At 53.8% G+C, this 22,286-nt stretch overlaps 1 long non-coding RNA gene and 3 other non-coding genes across 4 annotated transcripts; 2 read left to right on the forward strand and 2 right to left on the reverse strand.

Moving 5' to 3' along the window:
• Window positions 1–3,426: 3,426 nt before the first annotated feature.
• TRNAQ-UUG lies at window positions 3,427–3,498 on the reverse strand. Its single transcript has one exon. It is a non-coding gene; the product is annotated as a tRNA-Gln (tRNA).
• A 1,398-nt stretch (window positions 3,499–4,896) lies between these two features.
• LOC123354906 lies at window positions 4,897–15,178 on the reverse strand. Its single transcript, XR_006574954.1, has 3 exons — window positions 14,959–15,178; window positions 7,411–7,523; window positions 4,897–5,121 (listed from the first exon to the last, which is right to left on the reverse strand). It is a non-coding gene; the product is annotated as an uncharacterized LOC123354906 (long non-coding RNA).
• Window positions 15,179–20,399: 5,221 nt separating this feature from the next.
• Window positions 20,400–20,473, forward strand: TRNAT-UGU. The gene has a single exon. It is a non-coding gene; the product is annotated as a tRNA-Thr (tRNA).
• A 1,283-nt stretch (window positions 20,474–21,756) lies between these two features.
• TRNAM-CAU lies at window positions 21,757–21,828 on the forward strand. Its single transcript has one exon. It is a non-coding gene; the product is annotated as a tRNA-Met (tRNA).
• The last annotated feature ends 458 nt before the right edge of the window (window positions 21,829–22,286 follow it).

The raw sequence follows: 22,286 nt of genomic DNA on the forward strand, positions 1-22,286 counted from the left end.
CGGGTCTGGGTGGGTCCGACGGGCCCAGGCACCGGCCGCGTGTCACCCCCCGACTCCCGCTGCCCCCGGCCCCACCCCCGGGTGAGCCCGGCTCTAAACACCCGCTGCAGGGACAGTGACACCCCCAGACAGACTTGGCCCCCTCGCTGTGCCCACTCCCAAAGCTCTGCCCCTGCCCCCCCATACCCCCAAAGCTCTGTCCCCGCCCCCCCTGCCCAGTCACTGCCCACCCCCGTGTGGGGGCACCAGCACTGTGCCGGGTCTTGATGGGAAATTGTCCAAGCTGGCCCAGGGGAGACGTGTGTGTCCCTGCTGCCCCCTGCTGGTGGGGCTGAGCCCTGCTCTGTGTGTGTGTGTGTGTGACACTGTTTGTGTCAGTGTGTTGCTGGGATAACCAGTAGGAAATGGCTTTGCAGGATTTCGTATCCTGCAGCAAGTCTCAGAGTCTCTCTCTCTCTCACACACACACACACACAAAGGGACTCACACAATCCCAAGAAGATTCACACACAACACACCCAGAGGGACATGCTAACCCAACCCCCACAGAGAGAGACAATCACCCCCACAGCTGCACTCACAATCATCCCCCCACACCATAATATTCATAATCGTGTGCAGACACACAACTGCACACAGTTCACTCCCACTGCTCCAAATACAAGGACTTCCTGCCCCACACAGCGTGTGCCGAGGCCTGTGGAACTCACTGCCACTGGACAGCTTCCAATGAGAATGATCCCCTCGTGCTGGATCATCTGCTTGGCCCCCTGCCCCCTCTCGGGGCGTGCTGTGCGGCGTGGCTGGGGATTGTGCAATGGCCCAGCACCAGGCAACGCAGAACAGACACCACACACCCTGCCCAGCCTCACCTGAGCTGCTCTCCAGGTGCATTGGAGCCCAGCACCCCGCACCCTGGCACTCCTGCCCCACAGGGGGTGAGCTGCAGCCCCACCACACTCCGCAGAGGGGAGAAGGGTCAGGCCAGCCAGCCATTGTAAGATGGGGAAATCACCACCGGGGTCGACGGTATGGGGTCTGTGACCTACGGAGAAACGGTTGTCACGCTGGCAGAGGGCAGCAGAGCATGCACACACACACACACACACACACACACACACACACACACACACACACACACACACACAATTGCAAACATACGGAAACACATGCATGAATCCAGCCACACACACGCAATTGCTAATATACACAAACACCCGCACAAATCCAGCCAACACCAACACAAGCCTGGGAGCCAGGGGAGCAGAGCAGGCTGGGTCCGGGTCACTCCACTTCCTGCAGGATGTAGCCAGCCCCCCATGTCCCATGGAGGCCTGGGACCAGCCCCCTTCTGCTTCCCCCCATGGAGGCCTGGGGCCCCAGCCTGCTCTGCTCCCCTGGCTCCCAAACTTGGGCGGGGGGAACTGCCCCACAGCACTTGCCGGCGGCGTGGCTGGGAGCCAGGGGAGTGGACCAGGCTGGGGCTGGGTCACTCCACTTACCATGCAGTGAGTGCAGGGGCGGAGGGGGGGCTGGGGTGGAGCAGGGGCGGGGGCCATGGGGAAGAGCCGGGCAGCCCCCCCCTGCAGCAGCTCCCCACCCCAGCTCACCTCCACTCTGCCTTCTCCCCTGAGCACGCCGGTGCAGCTCCACTTCTCCCGCCTCCCGGGCTTGCGGTGCCAATCAGCTGTTTAGTGCGGCAAGCCTGGGAGGGGAGGAGAATCAGAGCAGGGGCGGCGTGCTCAGGGGAGAAGACGGAGCAGAGGTGAGCTGGGACAGGGAGCGGTTCCCCTGCACACCCCCACCCCCGTTACTTGCTGTGGGCAGCCCTCCCCCCGCACCTCCCAGCCCCCTGCCCCAGCTCACCTCCACTCCCCCGCCTCCCCTGAGTGCGCTTTTTGGTGCCCCCAACCACTTGGCACCCTGGGCGGCCGACTAGTTCGCCTAGTGGTTGCACCGGCCCTGGCCACTGCCTGTCAGCAGGATTCCCCCTCCTCCTCCTCAGGGAGACTAAATCTCCCCACCTAGACAGCCGGTCCGTCCGCTGCACCCCAATCCCCCATGCCTGAGCCTCCCTGCCAAAGCCCTGCACCTGGCTCCAGAGAATTAAGTCTCACGTGTCGCTGGGAACTCGACTTGTGCCCAGAGAGTCTCGGCCCCCTCAGTAGCTGACCCGAGAAACACAGTGTCTGCAAAAGCAGCAAAGAGTCGTGTGACACCTTATAGACTAACAGACGTATTGGAGCATGAGCTTTCGTGGGTGAATCCCTACTTCGTCGGATGCGTCAGTGTCGGCCTTTTCCAAAGAAGTGCCTGGAGGGCCTTTTTCTGTGTGACCACGTGGCCTAATGGATAAGGCGTCTGACTTTGGATCAGGCGATTGCGGGTTCGAGTCCCTTCGTGGTTGTGCTTGTGCAGTTTTACCTTTGTGCTGAACATCCTGCTCCCTTCAGGGCTGGAACCTCTTCTTAGCTGCTCAGGCCAAAGCTCTGGCTTCAGCTAGAGCCCCGGGAAGGAGTTGGGGGTTGGGCGTCACAAAGGCTGGGGCATGAGCCCCAGGTGCTTCCAGTCTCGCCTTTGCCCTTCCTGACTTGCCAAAGAAAATGGGCGGCTGCCCGGGCTAGAGTGTGGAGCAGTTTCCCTCTTCCAAGTGTGCGCCTGTCCCTGTGCTTGAGGGGGTTGCTACATAGCGCCTTGGGAGCCTGGGTGTTTCTCTGCTTCTCGCCAGCTGGGGAAAAGCCTCTTGGGGTAAAATCTCCTGCCCCACTGCCAAAGTGAGCACAGAGAGTGGGAACGGTCAGAGGCCCCACCAGGGGGCCTGGCCCTGCTTTCCTACCATCTTCTGATGTTGGCCACAGAGCATCAGCAGCTGCCCCGCATGCTGGTCTGTGGGTGGCCTTCAGTGGGGGTTTGGCCTGGCAGGGAGCAGCCTGGCTGGGTGTTTTTGTGGCTGTCTGAAGGCCACACATAGGCATGGTCCTGCCCTCCTCTAGCCCTGCCCTCAGTTGCTCTGTAGCTTTTAAGCCTTCCCTTGGAGCTGTCAGCACCAGCAGCCTCTGCTCTAGGTGCCCAGAGGAGGAGAGGTGCTGGGCTCCAGCCTGGGAAGCCTGGCCCTGGCACTGCTTCCTTTAAATGCCATGTGGGCAAGAGGAAGAGTGTGGCAGCTGCAGCTACAGGGACCAAAGTTGTGGGCATCAGGTGAAGCAGCAAGAAACCCAACGTCAGGTCAACCCGCAGGAATCTCTAGCCAGACTGTTCAGTTCTAGGACCCCAACCTCTAGCGGCCCAGCTGGACCAGAGACCCATCTCCAATGAGCACCAGTGACCCAGGAGGAGGAGAAAAAAAATCACCCTACCTTAGCCAGGGAGAGGTTAACCAAGCATGTTGAGCTCCAAAGCTTTGCAGTAAATCAACATATCTCCAGGAGGTCCCACTGAGATTTGAACTCAGATTCCAGGATTCAAAGTCCTGAGTGCTGCCCATTACACCATGGGACCTGCTGCTGTGTCCTTTTCTAGACCCCATGACTCTCAGCTGGCTGCTTTGCATTCTGCACTTATTGCTTCCCACCAGTGGCTTTCTCTCGCAGGACTCTCTCTCCTCCTCCAGCAACTATAGTCCTGCACTACCGGATCCGTGGGTCCTGCCCTGAGTCCCTGCATCCCCCTGCTTTGTCTCCGTTCCCTGCAGGCTGCAAAAATGTCAGGGGAGGCTGCCCCTCCCTTCACTCGGTGCTCCTGCTCATATCGGCCAGCTGCAGCCTCATCTCCTGGAACTCAGGCAGCTGTCGCTTGATCCGGTCGTACAGTCACACGCTGACTGGCTTCCCTACCTGGATGCTCTTGTGGAAATCCCACAGGCGATGCTGCAGGACTTGGCGCTGTTGGTTTCTTTAATGTTGTGGTGTTTCCCCAGCCCCCGGAACAAAGCCGCCAACTCCTCCCTCACCGACTCCCACCAATCCCCCTGGTTGCCATAGAACCCTCTGATGCTTTCCCATTCTGCCAACACCACCAGGCCTCACCCCCTGCTTCTTTATCTTGCAAGCTCTGGATGTTCAGCTTCAATATCCTCTGCCCTGGGTCAGGGACAGGGGTGGCTCCAGGCACCAGTGCAGCAAGCTGCGGAGGGTGGCCTGCTGGTCGCTGTGAGGGTGGCAGTCAGGCTGCCTGCAGGAGGTCCCCTGGTGATGCGGATTAGGTGGCATGCCTGCGGGAGCTCCGCCAGTCCTGCGGCTTCAGCGGCAATTCGGTGGTGGTTACGCCGAAGGCACAGGATTGGCAGACCTCCCGCAGGCATGCTGCTGAATCCGCGTTACCAGAGGACCTCCCACAGGCATGCCGCCGAATCCGCCTTACCAGAGGACCTCCTGCAGGTGTTGGGATAGATCTGTATTACATTATACACTAATGTTAGATGTGTAGAAAGTGTGACTAGAAAGGAGCAGTGTGACGGTGCTGCCCGTGGGAGCCAGCTGAGGTCACTCAATCAGGGTGAATGCAAACAAAAGGGGGCAGACAAACCCCAAATGCTGGTGGTTATTCTAATACTTAGATTTACCAACCAGCACAAAACAGCTTCTGTATTTCCTCACTGGTTACTCAGAAGTCCAAACAACACAGTTCCCTTAAAGTGCCCAGCCTCAGGCCTCCATCCAGACACACCTGTCAGATATGATGATGATTACTGAAAATCTGATCTCATCATATCAAAGAAAAGGTTCTTCCAATCCCAAAGGATCAGCCACCTACCCAGGTTCAATTATAACTTAGATCTTACCCAAAATACACGCTACAGCCAATTCTTATTAACTAAGCTAAAATTTAAAAAAAGAAAAGAGAGAGGGAGAGTGTTCGTTAAAAGATCAATATACAGACAGACTTGAATTCAAATATTGAGGTTCAGATGCATAGCAGAGGTGAGCTTGTAGTTGCCAAAAGTCCTTTTAGAAATAGTCCAGAGGTTACAGTACAATATCCATATTCAGGATGACTCCAGTCAGTGACTCGGGATCTCAATCCTTATGGTTTAAGAGTTCCCTCTCTTGAAACCGAAAGCAGATCTGAGATGAAGCAGGATCATGTCCCAGGGTTCTTATATATTTCCAGCAGCCTTTCAGCCTGAGAAAACAATAGGCTTAACTCTTTCTCCCAAACATCCTGGCAATTAGCACAGGGTAATTTACCCATTAAACAGTTCAGATCCAGGTTAGCACAACCTTCAAAGAGACACAGAGACAATAATACTATTTCACTCAAGTATCATCATAAATGTTAATATTCCTTTTTTGATCTTTGAATTAAAACTACAGCAATAGACAAGACTTGTTTGCTTACATCACAAGACCTGAGCAAACATCTCCCCTTCTACCTCTAACAATGCAGACTTGCATTTCAAAGCTCTATTCATTTACAGATCTTCCTAACCAGCCCTCAAGGTTCACCCATGGGTCAGGTCAGTGGGTGAGGTGAGTTAATTAACTCTTTCTGGCCCTGTCACCTTTCAATGAAATATATTACACTCATAACGTCACAGGAGGTCAGGAATGGGATAGCAGGGGCTGCGGGTCGGGAGTGAGGGGCACTGGTAGAGCTGGGGGAAGCCCAGAGGGCTGTGGGTCAGGAGTGAGGGGCACCGCTAGAGCTGGGGTGAGCTCAGGGGGCTGTGGGTCGGGAGTGAGGGGCACCAGCAGAACTGTGAGTATGGAGGTCAGGACTGGGATAGCAGGGGATGCGGGTCGGGAGTGAGGGGCACCACTAGAGCTGGGGGGAACCCAGGGGGCTACAGGTCGGGAGTGAGGGGCACCAGCAGAGCTGTGAGTCTGGAGGTCAGCACTGGGATAGCAGGGGCTGCGGGACAGGACTGAGGGGCACCGTCAGAGCTGGAGGGAGCGCAGGGGGCTGCGGGTCGGGAGTGAGGGGCACCAGCAGAACTGTGAGTATGGAGGTCAGGACTGGGATAGCAGGGGCTGCGGGTCGGGAGTGAGGGGCACCACTAGAGCTGGGGGGAACCCAGGGGGCTACAGGTCGGGAGTGAGGGGCACCAGCAGAGCTGTGAGTCTGGAGGTCAGGACTGGGATAGCAGGGGCTGCGGGACAGGACTGAGGGGCACCGTCAGAGCTGGAGGGAGCGCAGGGGGCTGCGGGTCGGGAGTGAGGGGCACCGGCATCGCAGTGACTAGGAAGCTCAGCGGGGAGCCTAGGGGGCTGTGGGTCAGGAGTGAGGGGCACCAGCGGAACTGTGAATCTGGAGGTCAGGGCTGGGATAGCAGGGGCTGCGGGTCGGGAGTGAGGGGCACCAGCAGAGCTGGAGGGAGTGCAGGGGGCTGCGGGTCGGGAGTGAGGGGCACCAGCAGAGCTGTGAGTCTGGAGGTCAGGACTGGGATGGCAGGGGCTGCGGGTCGGGAGTGAGGGGCACCGTTAGAACTGGAGGGAGCACAGGGGGCTGCGGGTCGGGAGTGAGGGGCACCAGCAGAGCTGTGAGTCTGGAGGTCAGGACTGGGATGGCAGGGGCTGCGGGTCGGGAATGAGGGGCACCGGCAGCACAGTGACTGAGGATCTCAGCAGGGAGTCCAGGGGGCTGCGGGTCGGGAGTGAGGGGCACCAGCAGAGCTGGAGGGAGTGCAGGGGGCTGCGGGTCGGGAGTGAGGGGCACCAGCAGAGCTGGAGGGAGTGCAGGGGGCTGCGGGTCGGGAGTGAGGGGCACCGTCAGAGCTGGAGGTAGCGCAGGGGGCTGCGGGTCCGGAGTGAGGGGCACCAGCAGAGCTGTGAGTCTGGAGGTCAGGACTGGGATGGCAGGGGCTGCGGGTCGGGAGTGAGGGGCACCAGCAGAGCTGTGAGTCTGGAGGTTAGGACTGGGATAGCAGGGACTGTGGGTCGGCAGTGAGGGGGACTGGCAGCACAGTGACTGAGGAACTCAGCAGGGAGTCCAGGGGGCTGTGGGTCGGGAGTGAGGGGCACCAGCAGAGCTGGAGGGAGCGCAGGGGGCTGCAGGTCAGGAGTGAGGGGCACCAGCAGAGCTGTGAGTCTGGAGGTCAGGACTGGGATAGCAGGGGCTGCGGGTTGGGAGTGAGGGGCACCGTCAGAGCTGTGAGTCTGGAGGTCAGGACTGTGATAGCAGGGGCTGCGGGTCAGGAGTGAGGGGCACCAGGAGAGTTGTGAGTCTGGAGGTCAGGACTGGGATGGCAGGGGCTGCGGGTTGGGAGTGAGGAGCACCATCAGAGCTGGAGGGAGCGCAGGGGGCTGCGGGTCGTGAGTGAGCAGCACCAGCAGAGCTGTGAGTCTGGAGGTCACATCTGCAGGGAACAGTTCTGAACTTGGAGCACTTACAACTTGGAGAGTCTTTGTAGGGCATCCCAAATGTTTCCTGTATTCACAGACAGTTTTTGAGTTGGTTCACCCAATTCCTCACCTGTGCAGACAGCTCTCGGGAGCACTTTTTTTCAGAGCCATAGAGGTCTGAGACCCACGGCTGTTCCCCTCATTCCAGCTGCGAGATCACATCAGGTTTGGAAACTGGAAACCCTGGGAAGGGAAAGAAAACAAGGAAGGTCCATGGAATTTGTGGGATACTTGTCACAAGGAATATTCCATCTTTTTAACCCCAGCTCATTTTTAAGACGTAACACCCCAAGGTCGGCTTCCTTGGCTCAAAGTGGCAGAAGATTTATTATTATAACTCATATTCATGACCTTAGTGCCTAAGAGCCAATGAACCATGGGCCCCTGTTGTGCTAGGCACAGCACAAACCCAGAATAGAAGATGGCCCATGCCCTGAAGAATTTACAGTCTAACTAGACAAGACAGACACAGATGAGGGAAGAGGTGGAACCCACCAGCAGAGTGAACTATGTGAAGGCAGAGGGATAGATCTGATGAACACAGGTATAGAACTTGAGACTATTGTATTTAATGTTATGACTAGGGCCAGTGTTTTCCGGAAATTGCTGCTATTACTGCATTTCCCCCTGAAATTACTCTTCATTTCTGGAATCACCCTTCGTATCCAGAATAGCTGAACAGAAGGTGGTTGGGGATGCAGGGTCACAAACCCCACATTTCTACCTGGAGACCCCTGACTCCTCCCCAGGGCACGGGGCAGAGGCTGGGGGTTGGCTGCTTTTGAGACTTGCTGCCAATTTCTTCCCTCCTCATACAAGTCTGGGCTCAGAAAAAACACTGGAGCTTCCCCTTGGGAGACGGGGCACTTGGCAGTGGGACGCTGGGCACCCTCATTGTGCTGCAGCGCAGACGGCATCCACAGCACCTCTCCCCTGCACACAGCTGGTTCATGTCCCATCTCCCCAGCACACAGCCGGCTCTAGGCTCTCAATGCCCAGTGTCTGGGCCTCACCTCCCCCCCACAGCTGGCATAAAGGATTATATATTGCTCATGTCCCCTCCCCCAATGCACTTTCCGGCTGTAAAGGATTATATATTGCTCATGCTTGGCAATTACTCTGTTTTCGCTGCCAGCAAACACTGGCCCTACTTATGACTGTTATCTGTATCTTTGAGCCAGCCCTTGAAAGCATGAATACTTCACAGACTGTGGTGCTGAGATGGGCCAGATGATACCGGGGAGGCTGAGGGATGGGGGGATGGGTTTCCTGTGCAATCTGGTGTCACTAAGGCTGGATCTCAAGGCTGGTTATGCAGAACTCCATCTTCTGAAGCTTTGCCCAGCACAGAAAGGGGCAGTGACTGATTTTACCTCTTTCGGGAGACTGAAGATGACAGACTTTTTGGGGAGAAACAGTTGAGTTTGAGCTGACTGAGAAGGGCCTTTTTGGGCTACAAACTGCCATGACCTGATAACCCAGACGTAAGCTTTTAAAGAAGGTTTTTAATACACTTTGGAATGATCGGGGATTCCCAAGAGGACTGATGGTAAATATACATTTTGATGCTTTTCTTGCTTTGTATCTTTTCCCCATAAGGCACACTGACACTGTCATGGATCCACAGGATCTGTGCAATGCCCTGGCTTTTAAACTGTCCTTGGGAGGTGCCCCTTGAGTGCACTAGACCCCCAAGGGCTACATGGCCTGTCCTTGGCTCTTCCACAAGGACAGACCATGTAGCTTCAGCATCTGAGACTGAGCCTCTGGCTTCAACACTCCTATTTCAACCGGTGAGCTCTGCCAGCAGGTCCAGCCGAACTACACTCCTGTTCAGAGACTGTTCCTCATTCAACGCACAGAGCAAGTTTGTGCTGTGACACTGGGCAGACTTTTAAAACATAGCAGGGTTCATTAGTCAACTGAAATACAGCACTGATAGTCTTTATATTAGCAAAGAGAAGCAAATACGACGATATAGTCCATACTGGGCAATGCCCTTGAGCCAGGCTGCTGTAGAAAACAGTTTGGTTTCCTTTCACTGAGCCTGTCCATTTGTCTTCGCTCCGGTAGAGCTCCCTGCATCTGCAAACCCAGTTCTTCCTGCTCCCAAGCACATCATGAGTCCATGTATGCTTCACTCAGCAAAGCTGAGATCCTCCCATGGACAGGGGACAATTATTCCCTTGTCTCTGTCGGGTATTCCATTGATGTAGGTTGGTCCCAGCCTGTCCTTAATGACCCATTCATATCACCCCGTGACAGCTCCGTGACAAAAAACCTCATGTCTCCTCCTCTTTATAATCATGGCAATACCAACCACAGAGGGAAACTGAGGTGTGTATTGGCATCACCAAAATTCCCGCCTCTATCACACACACACACTGCTCACAGCCCTTGGAGAGAAAGCAAAGCACGGGAACTGGAGGTTAGTCCAGTGAACACAGTGGAGGACAAGCTGCAATCCTCACACCCTGGTCAAACAGGAGAGGCATGTGGGTCCCCACCCATAGAGAGGGGCTGGCTAGAGGCCTGATACCTGAGAGGCCATTGCTTGAGCAGACCCTGGAGGCAGGTCAAAGGCTTCGCTACCCCAGAACTGTGGCATCGCAAAAGCACATTTTGGGGAATTAGGAAATCTAGTGACTCAGGTGTAATGGGAGGGAGAATTAAACTCCCCAGTGTGTGGAGAAGGCTGGGGAATTAAACACTAAAATTCAGGAGCAACAGCCCTTAATTCTTCCGAAAAGAAGGAAGTTTGGGGTGGGCTTTAGCAATTAGGTTGCACCACATTCATAGATTGGAATTATTAATTAATAAGTGATGTAAATCATGAGTATTAATGCTTGATGCTTATGGACTTCCCAAAGGCCACGTATGGGTTGGGGCAGCTATTGACATTCTTGTAATCAGAGAAAAGGAGCAGATATGGTATATAGCCATCCTATTACCATAAGGAAGTGGATAAAATACCTCTCCTAGTTACCAGGTTTTCATTTTGTCGGGTCCCTGAGACAGTGTAAACTGAAGCAGGGCTCCCTTCTGATGGGCTCCCTTGCCCGTCGATCTTTCTTTCCAATGGTGTCCGTATCTTGTAAGTATGCACAGTGCAAAATCCTCTTTACTGTACTTACCTTAGTTTAATCATTATGCGTATTGATCCTTGCCTATGATTTCAGTTATAATTGTCTGGATTAAATCATGTTTCTGTGTGTTTCACCAAATTCCATCTTCTCAATTAACTCTGAGTAGCCTTGTACAAGGGCAAGTTGTGCCCCAACCTGTAATCTTATAAGTGTAAAAACTGTACAGGCTACACCACCGCCCTGTGACATCATCAGCCAAGTGCCCATTGGTGCCAGGGAAGTGGCCCTGGTGTGGGAGGGAGGATGCAGCAAGGACTCAGGGTCGGAGGGTGGGGTCACTGTGCATAGAGATGGGGAGGTCATATGGGGAGGGGGGTAATGAGTGGGAGAGGGAGGTCAAGAGTTATAATAATTAATAATAATAATATTGGGGGGGGGATGTATAATGAAGTGAAACTGAACAGAAAGAAAACTGGAGTGGAGGCTCTGAAGCAACAAGGCTTGGGTAGGGATTCGGGGTTAAAGGTCTGGGATCCCCCAGAGCTCTGGATCCCCAAACCTCTCCTCCCTCCCACTGACCCACCCAGCCCACTTCCTGGGTGCCCTTCCTCCACACTCCCCTCCGCTTCTTCCCATTACTCTCAGCCGGCACCACCTCCCGGCACCTTGGGAACTTCCTGTGTTCCCTCCTCGTCTCTCACAACCTCCTCCCTCCCTGCTGCTTCTTAGCTCTAACCCTGCACACCCCCTCCCCATGTCCTGGCACCCCAGAATTATCTACTCCCCCCTTCTCCTCCCCTCCCACAGCTCTGTTCTCCCTTCACCCGTGGGGTCCTGAATGGCAACATTGTACGCTCTCCTATCAAAAGAGGAGCTCACCTGACTGTCACACAAGCCATGCATGAGTCATACACCTATTAACTCAATTTAGAATTCGACAGGAGGCATATTTTCCTCCTAAAATGAGGTAACGGCATGAAAGCTACAGTTATTAATGTAGTTATTAAGGTATCCTATAAGGATACATTCAATGCAATTTTAAAATGACTGTTGGCACCAAAAAGGCAAATGTCCAAAAATTATTTTAGTGGGTGGGAGATAAGGCAAAAAAAAGGAGGGCAAGGAAACTTGTCAAAACTTGTATGACAATTAAAGGTATAAAGTTATCACTGCTCAGGTTTTTTAGAGCCCCCACAGCTTCTAATAACCGAGGGGACAGGACTCCTCACCCAGCAAGACCACCGTCTCATAGTTCTCCTGCATGACATCCCTGTGCAGGGCTCTCTGAGCAGAGTCCAGCAGAGCCCACTCTTCCCTGGAGAAATACACAGCCACCTCCTCAAAGGTCACTGGCCCCTGAAAGAGTGAGAGTCCAACACTCAGTATCTACTGCACCACTCACAACCCCACCCCCACCCTGCTCAGAGCATCCAGGAAACACCAGGGTGAGGGGACGAAGCGAGAGCCCCTTGTCTCTCCCAGCAGATCCATCACCCCCTACTAGCCACAGACCGATACAGGAGATGGAGCCCCTAGCAGGGCGCAGGGAGAGCTCACTGGCAGAGAGCCCAACGCTGTTCTCATTGTGAAGAGCAGGACAGGACCAGACTCAGTGGGGAATGGACTAGGTGACATTCCAGGGGGGCCTTGCTGAGGGGGTTCCTCCAGCAGGGGTGTCCTGTCTCTCCTCTCCCCACTTCTCTTCAGCTGTCTGCCCCTGCACCTGTTCCTGCAGCCCTGCCCCCTCCCCCACTGGGAGCTGCCCCCAGCCAAGCTGCTCCCAGGAGCCTCCTGTGCTGTGCGGGGGGGGGGTGTTTGCTGATGTCAGGGTGGCCCCACCCTCCTGCCTCTGCCCAGTCTCTGCTGAGCTGAGGTGGGGGGGACAAGAGTCTGTGCTGCTGCCTCTGGGTCAGGAGTGGGAGCTGCTGGCCCCTGCTGCCGTGTGCACGAGCCTTCGGACTAGTGAGTGCCGCTGGGCTGGGAGTGACAGTGGGTGTGTCTCACCCCCGCCACCCCCCCCCACACTCACCCCACAATAGACACTTCAATTACTGTTATTACTTCTTTTTACTTCCTGTCAAAATGCGCAAAGTGCACATAGTCTCTGTAATTTTATTCTTTCACATTCGGTCAGGATGACAGTGCTGGTATTTTAGCTTTCTAACTGGTCTGTGCATTTCAAAATTTTATTTCTGTCTTATGCTTAAATTCAATTCTTTGAGTAATGAGTTCTAAAATGCCTCACCTGTCCTGGCTGGAGTAATTATCATTATTACTGTTATTACCGTATTGTGCTTTGTCATTCATTATTTAAAATGGTACAGTCAAATAACAGACTCTACATTTTGCATGTACTTACCTTAGCAGCTCTCGTTTAAAAAAAAATTAGCTAAACTCAAAACTTTAGACACTGTGCAGATGAAGATCACTTATCTTCAGATTGTATTTTTAAATCTGTCTGTAAAGTAACTTAACATGTCTATGAAAATAAATACAGTTCCAAGTATGATACTAATAGCAATGATGGAGTGAAATGTTAGTGAGTCACCTACATGATAGTGACCAGTTAACACAAATGCCAAAATAACTAGAGAAATAAATTCCCATTCGTAAAAAAGAGAAAAAAACTTTAATCCCCTATGTAAACTAAGTAAATATGTTTTCAGTGGAATGAAAAACAATTGACTAAAATAGAGGAGATAATGGCAGTAACATGGAGCGTGTCTCTTAGAGAAAGTAAGCAGATTTTATTTATTTTTATTTATCTCTACTAAAGATGGGGTAAAAAGTATCAACCTTGTGTTTCTGATACCTGCATTAAAGCTCCAGACCTGATACCTCAAGGCTTGGGATAGGGAATATCTTGCTGTATTGTCTCCTGATTGTTCTAAATTTACTTTTAAATTTAATATGTGGCTGTATTAAGATTATGGGAAAAGAGGTACCAAGTGGTAACAGGGTGAACAATTAGCAGGAAGATTAATTTTAAATAAAAAAATTTTTGTAAAGGCACCTCTGTTTCCAAATGTGCCTTAACCACAGGATACAGGTTGTGTGTCAATGCTAATGAGGTATAATCAGAATCTCATTATAAAAAGGGGGTGCCCAGAGCAGGAAAATTGAGCTCCCTATGGGAAATTCCAGCAGGAACCATCCCTCTACTGATGATCAATCCATGAGAGACACCTCAGACCCTAATACTATTGAACAGGATGTGAGTAGAACTAGAGTTGTAACTTTTGCACAGGTCTTCATAGAATGTCTATATGCCTTGGGTATTCATAACCTTAACTGTAACTTCAATAAAACTTGTAAAACTGACTAGACCTTGTACCTGTGAATGTCTGTGTGGTCACTACCCTTGGTCTGTGTGTGTTCCTAGAGACTGTGCATTTGAAGCAAGTAGCAGAGGCGACTTTCACTCTGTTAAGCTTGAAACTGTCGCCACCAGAGCCGACCCCGCGGCGGTGTAATACCACATTACAAACTGCACTTTAAATAAAAGGCTGCACAATACACCACACACCAGGCCACCCTCACTTCTGCGCTGCTGCTGGCGGTGGCACGGCCTTCAGAGCTGGGCGCTCGGCCAGCACCTGCCGCTATCAGGCCGCCCTGCCAGTGCTTAATTTGTGCCATGGCTGAGCTCTGGCACCTCTTTCAATACAAATTAAGCAATAGAGGGAGGCACCGGGGCCTGGACGTGATGGTGGGGAGCCCGTGAGGGCCAGGGGTGATGGGGGGCACCAAAATACAAGTTTGCCCAAGGCGCCATTTTCTCTAAGGCCAGCCCTGGAGCTGGGCATGGGGGAGGGGCATATCCCCTAAGGCCGTGGTTCTCAGGCAGGGGTCCCTGGACTTCTGGGGGGCTGCGAGCTGGTTTCAGGGGCTCCTCCAAGCAGGGCCAGTGTTAGACTCGCTTGGGCCCAGGGCAGAAAGCCCAAACCTCCCTGCCTGGGGCCATGAGCCCTGCCACCAGGGGCTGAAGCCAAAGCTTGCACAATTAGCTCTGTGGGGGTCCCTGTCACATGGGGCCCAAGGCAATACCCCTGTTTGCTACCCCCTAACACCAGCCCTGGCTTTTCTGTGCAGAAAACCAGGCATATGCAGGGCAGGGGGGGGTTTATAACATGTTGAGGGGCCTCAGAAAGAGAACGGTTGAGAACCCCTGATTAAGCCTCAATGGTGGGTGCCCCTCTACATCTCACAGCAGCCGCTGGTTAGTCGGGTGAGGCTCCAGCCCTGGGATTCTGCTCCCTTTACCTAGCCCCACCTAGGTGTGTTCTTTGCTCTTCCACAAATCAGAGCATTTCTACCTTCTAACCTCATGGGTCTGTTCCTAGAATGGAAGCCACATATTACCCAGATCCCAACAGGTTTGCTACACCCTGGCTTCCTCCCATTCTCCACCCTGTGAATTTCCTGCCCCGCTCCAACCTCTCAACCAGACTGCCCAAGCCTCCCACCTCCTGTGTATCTGCTGTCACTCTCCCTCCAGCAGGAACCCACCAATAACCCCCAATAATCCCTACCTGAACGGGCTCCTCTGCAGCCATTTCCCTTCCCTGTCCCACGGGAGGATGGGATGAACCGGAGCGAGACGTGAGCGTCATTCTGCAGCCTGGCAGGGTGAGAAGGGCAGTTGTGGAGGTTTCAGAACTGGCTTTAGTTCATTTCGCATCACAATTCCCCCAGGCCCTTTCCCTGCAGACAGACAACCTAGACTTTGCCATGCTGGGAACATGCTCGATCTCTTTATTACAGTGTAGACCTGACCCCTCCTGCCAGGGCTAAATCCACAGACGTTTTTCAGCCTCCACAGTAATAAAGTCTCTGATCAAAATGCTAGAAAGGAGCAGAACCAAAGGGGCTGGGCAGGCTCCATAGGGGACACTGGTTCCTCCTTCCCCACCGGTGCCCCAGCCATGCCCTGTGGCTGGCAGAGAACGGCCACCCCATCTCCACCCCACAGGGAGCTGTGTCTCAGGGCTCCCCCAAACAGCACCCAGGAACCCCCATCCCTTTTGGGGAATGAATCAGGGCAACAATTTCCCACCCCAACAAGGACAAATTGCTGCAGATGAAATGGGTGGGGGTGGGGGGAAACCCCGCAAATATGAGGAGAATTTAAATTGACATTTGAGAATTATGGAGAAAATCGGGAAAAATAAGAGCCTAGAGAGTCAATAATTTTAGGAAAAAAGAGGGAATCTCCTTGGGTTTGATAGTCCTGTGTGGTGAGGGGAGAGAAGAGGGGGAGAACCAGAGAGACTTGTTACCAGTACTGGGGAGGGAAGTGGCACAGACAGGAGAAGGAGGCAGGTATCTCCCCCCCCCCCCGACTCACACACACTCTCCCCTTGGACTTTCCCGGCTGCCCAGAGACCGTTCAACCCCCGCCTGCCCCACTGCCCCTCCCCCGCCTGCAGCTCCGGCTTCTCCCCGCCCCCGCCAGCCACACAAGGGGGAACCCCCGGGCCCCAGGCTCTGTCCCCACCTGGATCCCCGCGGGGCCGGGGGCAGCTCCTGGCTGCAGCGGAGAACAGCGGCTCCGCTCCGGCTCGGGCGGCTCCAGCGCTGCTGGCAGCACGTGGCCACCAGGGAGCAGCTGCTGAGCCCGGGCTCCTGCGTCACAATGTGCCAGAGCCCCGCCCCCAGGAGCTGCCCCGCCCCCGGGCTGTGCCAGAGCCCCGCCCTCAGGAGATGCCCCACCCCCGGGCTGTGCCAGAGCCCCGCCCCCATGAGATGCCCCGCCCCCAGGCTGTCCCAGAGCCCCGCCCCCAAGAGCTGCCCCACCCCTGGGCTGTGCCAGAGCCCCGCCTCCAGGAGCTGCCCCGTCCTTCTGCTACTGCTTCCTTCTTCCCAGCACCCCCAGCTCCCAGCTGCTCCCTTCCTGTGTCTGCAAACACAACCCCGCCCCGGGGCGGCTGCAGCGCTCGCTGGGGCTGTCTCCAGTGGCTGAAGTTGCCTCCATCTCTGCTTTACCTGGGGGGGTGGGAGAGACAAAGAGAGGAGATGGTCCCAGGGTGTGAAAGCAGAATTAGGGGGCAGGGAAAGAAGGACTGTTTGGAAAGGTGGGTTTTTTGCGAGGGGGGAGGGTGATCTAGAGGGAGTCAGAAGAAGATGGGCAGCAGAGGCTCAGAGAAATTGAGGGGAACCCCCTGGGTGTCCCAGTGTTGGCCAGGGTTTGTAAAGCACCTAGCGCAATATGGGGTCCCGATCTCAGTCATGGTCTGTGAAGCACCTGGGAGCCCTGATGTCTGTTTCCTGATCACAGGCGCTGGGAATGGAGAGAGGGAAAACCTCAGCACCTGAAGGGTTAATGCAGCCCTGTGTGCAACCCCCACTGGGTGGCGCTGCTGCTCTTATGAGGGTTTTAACAGACAAACATCACAATCCCAGGGCAGGTCTACACTACGGGGGAAAATCGATCTAAGATACGCAACTTCAGCTACGTGAATAACGTAGCTGAAGTCGAAGTATCTTATATCGATTTACCTACCATCCTCACAGCGCGGGATCGATGTCCGCGGCTCCCCATGTCGACTCCGCTACCGCCGTTCGGGTTGGTGGAGTTACGGAGTCGACAGGAGTGCGTTCGGGGATCGATATATCACGTCTAGATGAGACGCGATATATCGATCCCCGAGAAATCGATTTGCTACCTGCCGATACGGCGGGTAGTGAAGACTTACCCCCAGTCCCATAGGGTCTAGTGGTCAGGATTCCTGGTTTTCACCCAGACAGCCTGGGTTAAAAGGTAATAATAAGGTAATAATTGGAGATATACCAATCTCCTAGAACTGGAAGGGACCTTGAAAGGTCATCTAGTCCAGCCCCCTGCCTTCACTAGCAGGACCAATTTTTGCCCCAGATCCCTAAGTGGCCTCCTCAAAGATTGAACTCACAACCCTGGGTTTAGCAGGCCAATGCTCAAACCACTGAGCTATCCCTCCCCCCAGTGTGGGAATAATGCAGAGTTTTTGCTCAGAGGGGAGGAAGGGAATGGAGAGGGATCCTGGAAACAGGGCATTAGACAGTGTTGGGAGGGGATCCCAGAAGTGGGAGTGGGGGGCAGAGCTCTGAGGGGAGATCAGGGAAGGATCCCAGCAGTGTGGGAAGTGGGCAGCATGGAGAGTCCAGGCCTGGCATCGGGAGTGGGAAGAGGGAATGTGTCCCTCTAAACTCACCCAGGGCAGACTAGCCAGGCTTGGAAGAATTACGTGTTTGTTGGTAAATGTCAATTTCTGTGGAAACACACAACCCAATGGCAAAATATTTCCATCGATAATAATCAAAATTGACAGATGGGCAAAGTAAGAAACATGCTGCTTGAGAACGTGTCCTGTTCTAATCCTATAGGGGTCCCTTCTGCCTTAGGCACCACCATGTGGGTGTTTCATTTCCCTCCCCATTTTCACACAGAGACACAATTTCCTTTGCATGGATCCACGAACAGCAAAACCTCCCTGTGTCTCTTGTCTGAGCCAGGGCATTCGATTCCAATGAACCCTTCTCTCCTGCAATGGCAATGGTCAAACAGAGGGGACATGTCCACCTTCCCCTCCTCCCCCCCGGCAGTGAGATATTCCCTCTCCTTTTCATGCTGCTGTTGTTATTCCATGAGTCATCAAGGATGGAATAAAACGCTGAGTTTACTCCAGGGTGAGGAAAGAAAGGAGCCACCAACTCCCTGAAAAATCTCAGTGCCCAGAGAAAACCTGCCCTGCTATTGGAATCACAGAGGTGCTGGCGATACATTGGGAAAAGGGACTGTCTGAATTGCCAAGGCAGGAAATGAACAATCTACAGCAACATCATTAACCACAGACACACTCTAGCCATGCTCCAGCCAGTAGGGAAATGGGCAGGAATTCTTGCTGCTCAGCCATGGCCACACGTACAGAGCTGCACAGCAGTGAGTGTGCTGGGGAAGCTGGTCTGAGCAAACCATTGGAAATGACCCTTCAGTGAGAACAGAGCCATAGTGCAGAAAGGCCCCTGTGTTAAGTGGGTGTGATGAGGGCTTAGGGAGCTGGGCTGACACCATAGGGGTTTTTCTGTAGAGGTTTGATTCTTGCCAGCTAGGCAAGGCTGATGTGTGGTTTCTTCATGGCTGTACTTTCAGTGATGCAGGTTTCTCTATCCCATTGTTCCATAATTATAATCAGCCAATCAGAACCTCTCCATAGACCCCTTACACGACAACCTTTCTACCATATTGGCTGCAAATATAGAACAGTGGTCGCAACGGTGATCTATACAGTTACAGATTATGTCAATAACGTCACAGGAGGTGACACGGCATCAGTGAGACTGATACTGGAATAGCCTCCAGTTTTGGTGTCCTCATTTGAAAAAGATGTTGTGAAATTGGAGCTGGGGCAACAAAGAGCCACCAAATGTTCTGAGGGCTGGAGAAAAATGCCTTCTAGGGAGCTACTGAACGAGCTCAACCTGTTCAGCTTATCAAAAGAAGATTGAAAGGTGACTTCATTGAAGCGTTGAAGGGCCTTAATGGAGAGAAAATATTGGGTATTAAAGGGTTCTTGAATCTAGCAGAGAAAGGCATAACAAGACCCAATGGCTGGAAGGTGAAAAGAGACAAATTCATATTACAAAAAGGCAAAAAAATTCAAGAGCGAGGATGATTCACCACAGGAACAAGCTACCAAGGAAAATGGTGGATTCTCCATCTCCTGATGTCATTAAATGAAAACTAGATGCCTTTCTGGAATGTGTTTGCTCCAAAAGTAGCTCTTGTGTCATACAGGAGGCCTGTGATATGCAGGGGGTCAGATTAGATGCTCTAATGGTCTCTTCTGGCCATAAGGTCGACTAATTTCTGAAAAACTGAGTGTAGCATTGGGAGCAGCATCTGATGTTTTCCTGTCTAGCCGGCTTGCTGCCTAGAACGAATGCTCCTTGAGTGGGGTGACCCACAGGGAGTAGCTCAAACCTCCAAAGTGCCTGGGCAGGGGCAGGACATTAGCACAGCAAGGGAGGGGTGTGGCAGTGACATCACAAAGGCCTTTTGCAGGACCTCAGACTATTGGTCAAAGGTGGTGGGGAGGTGGTGACCTCACAGAGAGATGCTGACATCAGCCAGGCAGGACAGGGGCGAGGGGCCAGGGAAACCTCAGAGACCCCTGTGGCTTTGCTTCAGCAAGTCTCCTTCTCCAGGTCTCTCTTTGAGGACAGAGAGAGTATTCGGGTTCACGGACGTGAGCGCCAGGAGGAACCTCTTTCGAGTTTTCTCCTTCCCTTTTCCTGATTTTACTAGAAAACAGCCGTCCCTGTTTAGAAGGTAAGAGCCTCCTCGAAGGAAGGGATGTCCTGGGCGTGTCACAGTTCGGATGCCAGTGGCCCCCTACACTGTAAGGAAGCTCCCGCCGCCTGCTCTGTGTTCGCAGGGCGGGAGAGAGCAGCATCCACGGCAGTGATTTGCTCCTGGCTGCCGGAGCAGAGCAGCAGGCTCAGCTGTCAGAACTTCCCAGAGCGATGAAAGGGGAGGGGCCCATGGCTCTGTAGCAGGAATGCAGGGCAGGCGAGTTCACGGAGGGCATTGTGGGATACTGGAGGAGGCCAGTTATGGTGATATAATGAACAGCAGCGTCTACTCTGTCACTTTAAGTTTGCTGCAAAAAGCTCTAGACCTCTCATCAAAGTCGTTTTAGTCTGTCAGCAAAACAGGGCAGTTTTGTCGCCAGACGTGGCATTGCAGTGTGTGCACCAGCCACAAGCTGCCGACCGAGGGAACGTTGTGTGTTTTTCACACACCAGAGCAATATAATTCTGCTGAAACAACTTTGTAGTGCAGACCTGGCCAAAGATTCACTCACACACAACTTGTAAGGGAAATGTCACCTGCTCCTCTGCTTTGAAGAATCCAAACACAAGCAAAGCTTGTCAGGCCCTGGTGGGGATGGCAGGGAGTCAGGTGTGGGCAGACACTGTATTTTAGCCACCCACAGGCACCATGGCTTAGCTGGCTAAAGCATCTGTTTTGTAAACAGGAGATCCTGGGTTCAACTCCCAGTGGTGCCTTGTTGACGGGTTGTTGAGGCACCTGCTATTGGCTACTGTCAGAAGACAAGATTCAGAGCTAGACGGGCCTTTGGTCTGGCCCAGTGTGGTTTTTCTTATAGTTTAAATAACACTCACAGGCACTGATAACAGAGTTACTGAAAGTTTGGGAGTTAAGAGCTGATAGGTGAGTGGTCCAGTCCCCACACAGATGACCCCTGTCTCCCTCTGGGACAGGGGCAGGTCTGAGCTCTCACCCAAATGCTCATTGTGGCTGCCAGAATCTGTGGGCAGCTCCTTTAGTTTACGGCAAAGGTTGAGTCCTGCTTTGTGCACCATGTGTGAGAATGAAAATCCTAAACCGCCCTTTGAAATAACGAATGCAGCAGGACGTGTTATTGTCCCAGCCCCCAAGCAGACAGACCAATGGAGAAATGCCGTCGAGTCCAGGGTAATACTCCACTGCCATTTTACCTTTTTTGCTTGCTAAACTTCTTCTTATCTGCCCAGCCCAGGCTGTCCTCTGCCTCAGCTGCTGCTCCCGGCCTGCTCTAGAGTCAAACACGCAGGGCCCCCAGGGGAACAGAGGCTGGGACAGGGCAGCAGCCTGGGCTGGGCTGGGAAGATGCTGGGAGTTCTCGTTCCCTGAGAACTGGCCTGGCTCCCTTCTCAACAGCAAACAAATCAATTCCACTTCCCCTCCCCAGAAAAACCAGCCTGGAGCCAAGGGCAGCAGGGGACGATTCCCTTTAGTTCCCACAGAGGCAGAAGAGAACCCAGGGTGTTTCTAGCAGAGCTTATGGAACTGACGTGGGGAAACCAGCCTTTAATAACAGGCAGTTCCAGTTTAAGCTCAGTGTTTTTAACAATTTCTGCAACATTAAAAAACCCTTCAATCCTAGTGTCACCATCCATAACATTGCTTCAGCCTTATAGGTTCCCAAATGCACAACTAGACATCTCTTCAAATCCAAGGGAGTGGAGATCAGTCAGTGTTCAGAGTCATCCCACATAGAAGAACCATGTTGAGGTACATACTGGCCCCATCATGTGGCCATGGCCTTTCCCTCCTCTCTGTTAAAAGTTTTAATATTTTGCACAGAAACTTTCTTCCCTCAGGAGACACCTGGGAACCAGGGCTGCCATCCAGACAAACACCTTTAAGAGGCGGCGTAACCTGTCAAAAAGTGATCTCCTTCCTTCAGTTCAGTGACAGCCTGCACATCTCTCTGCCAGAGCGAGAGCGCGTAAGGCACTAATCCGGAGAGTGGCGGCTAGGTGGCCGGGGGAGGGTGTAAAGAAGCAGCAGAGTGGCGCAGCGGGAGCGTGCTGGGCCCATAACCCAGAGGTCGATGGATCGAAACCATCCTCTGCTACGCGTGCGCTTGTTTCTTTTCCCTCTGGGCCTTCAAGCGAGCCGGTGACCAGCAGAGCCCCAAGAGCCTAGGCCATGAGGCAAGAGGTGGCTGAGGCGAAGCGGCGGCCTGCCAGGGAGCTCCCCGGCACCTCTGGCTGCCTGGGCTGAAGGCAAGAGGCAGGCCTGGGCGTGGTGAGGGCCTCCTGTCCCGGAATGAGGCTGCAGTGCTTCCTGGTCCCCTTTTCCCACCCACACCAGCAGGCGGCTGCTGTGGGAGAACACGAGGGAGGCTCTGGGGGCGCTAGGCAGCGCTGTGTGTGTGGCTGTCAGGGGAAAGAGCCGAGGCTCCCGACTCGACCTGCCATTGACTCGCGTGGCTCTGCGCGCTGTCAGCCGGGGCGGGGCGGGCCAGGCTGCGGACGTGACTCAGGCTTGGGCCGCATGGCCGTGCTTTCCTGACGAGGCATGAGGCAGGCC

Source organism: Mauremys mutica, chromosome 22, assembly GCF_020497125.1.
Source record: "Mauremys mutica isolate MM-2020 ecotype Southern chromosome 22, ASM2049712v1, whole genome shotgun sequence".
Classification (NCBI taxonomy): domain Eukaryota; kingdom Metazoa; phylum Chordata; order Testudines; family Geoemydidae; genus Mauremys; species Mauremys mutica.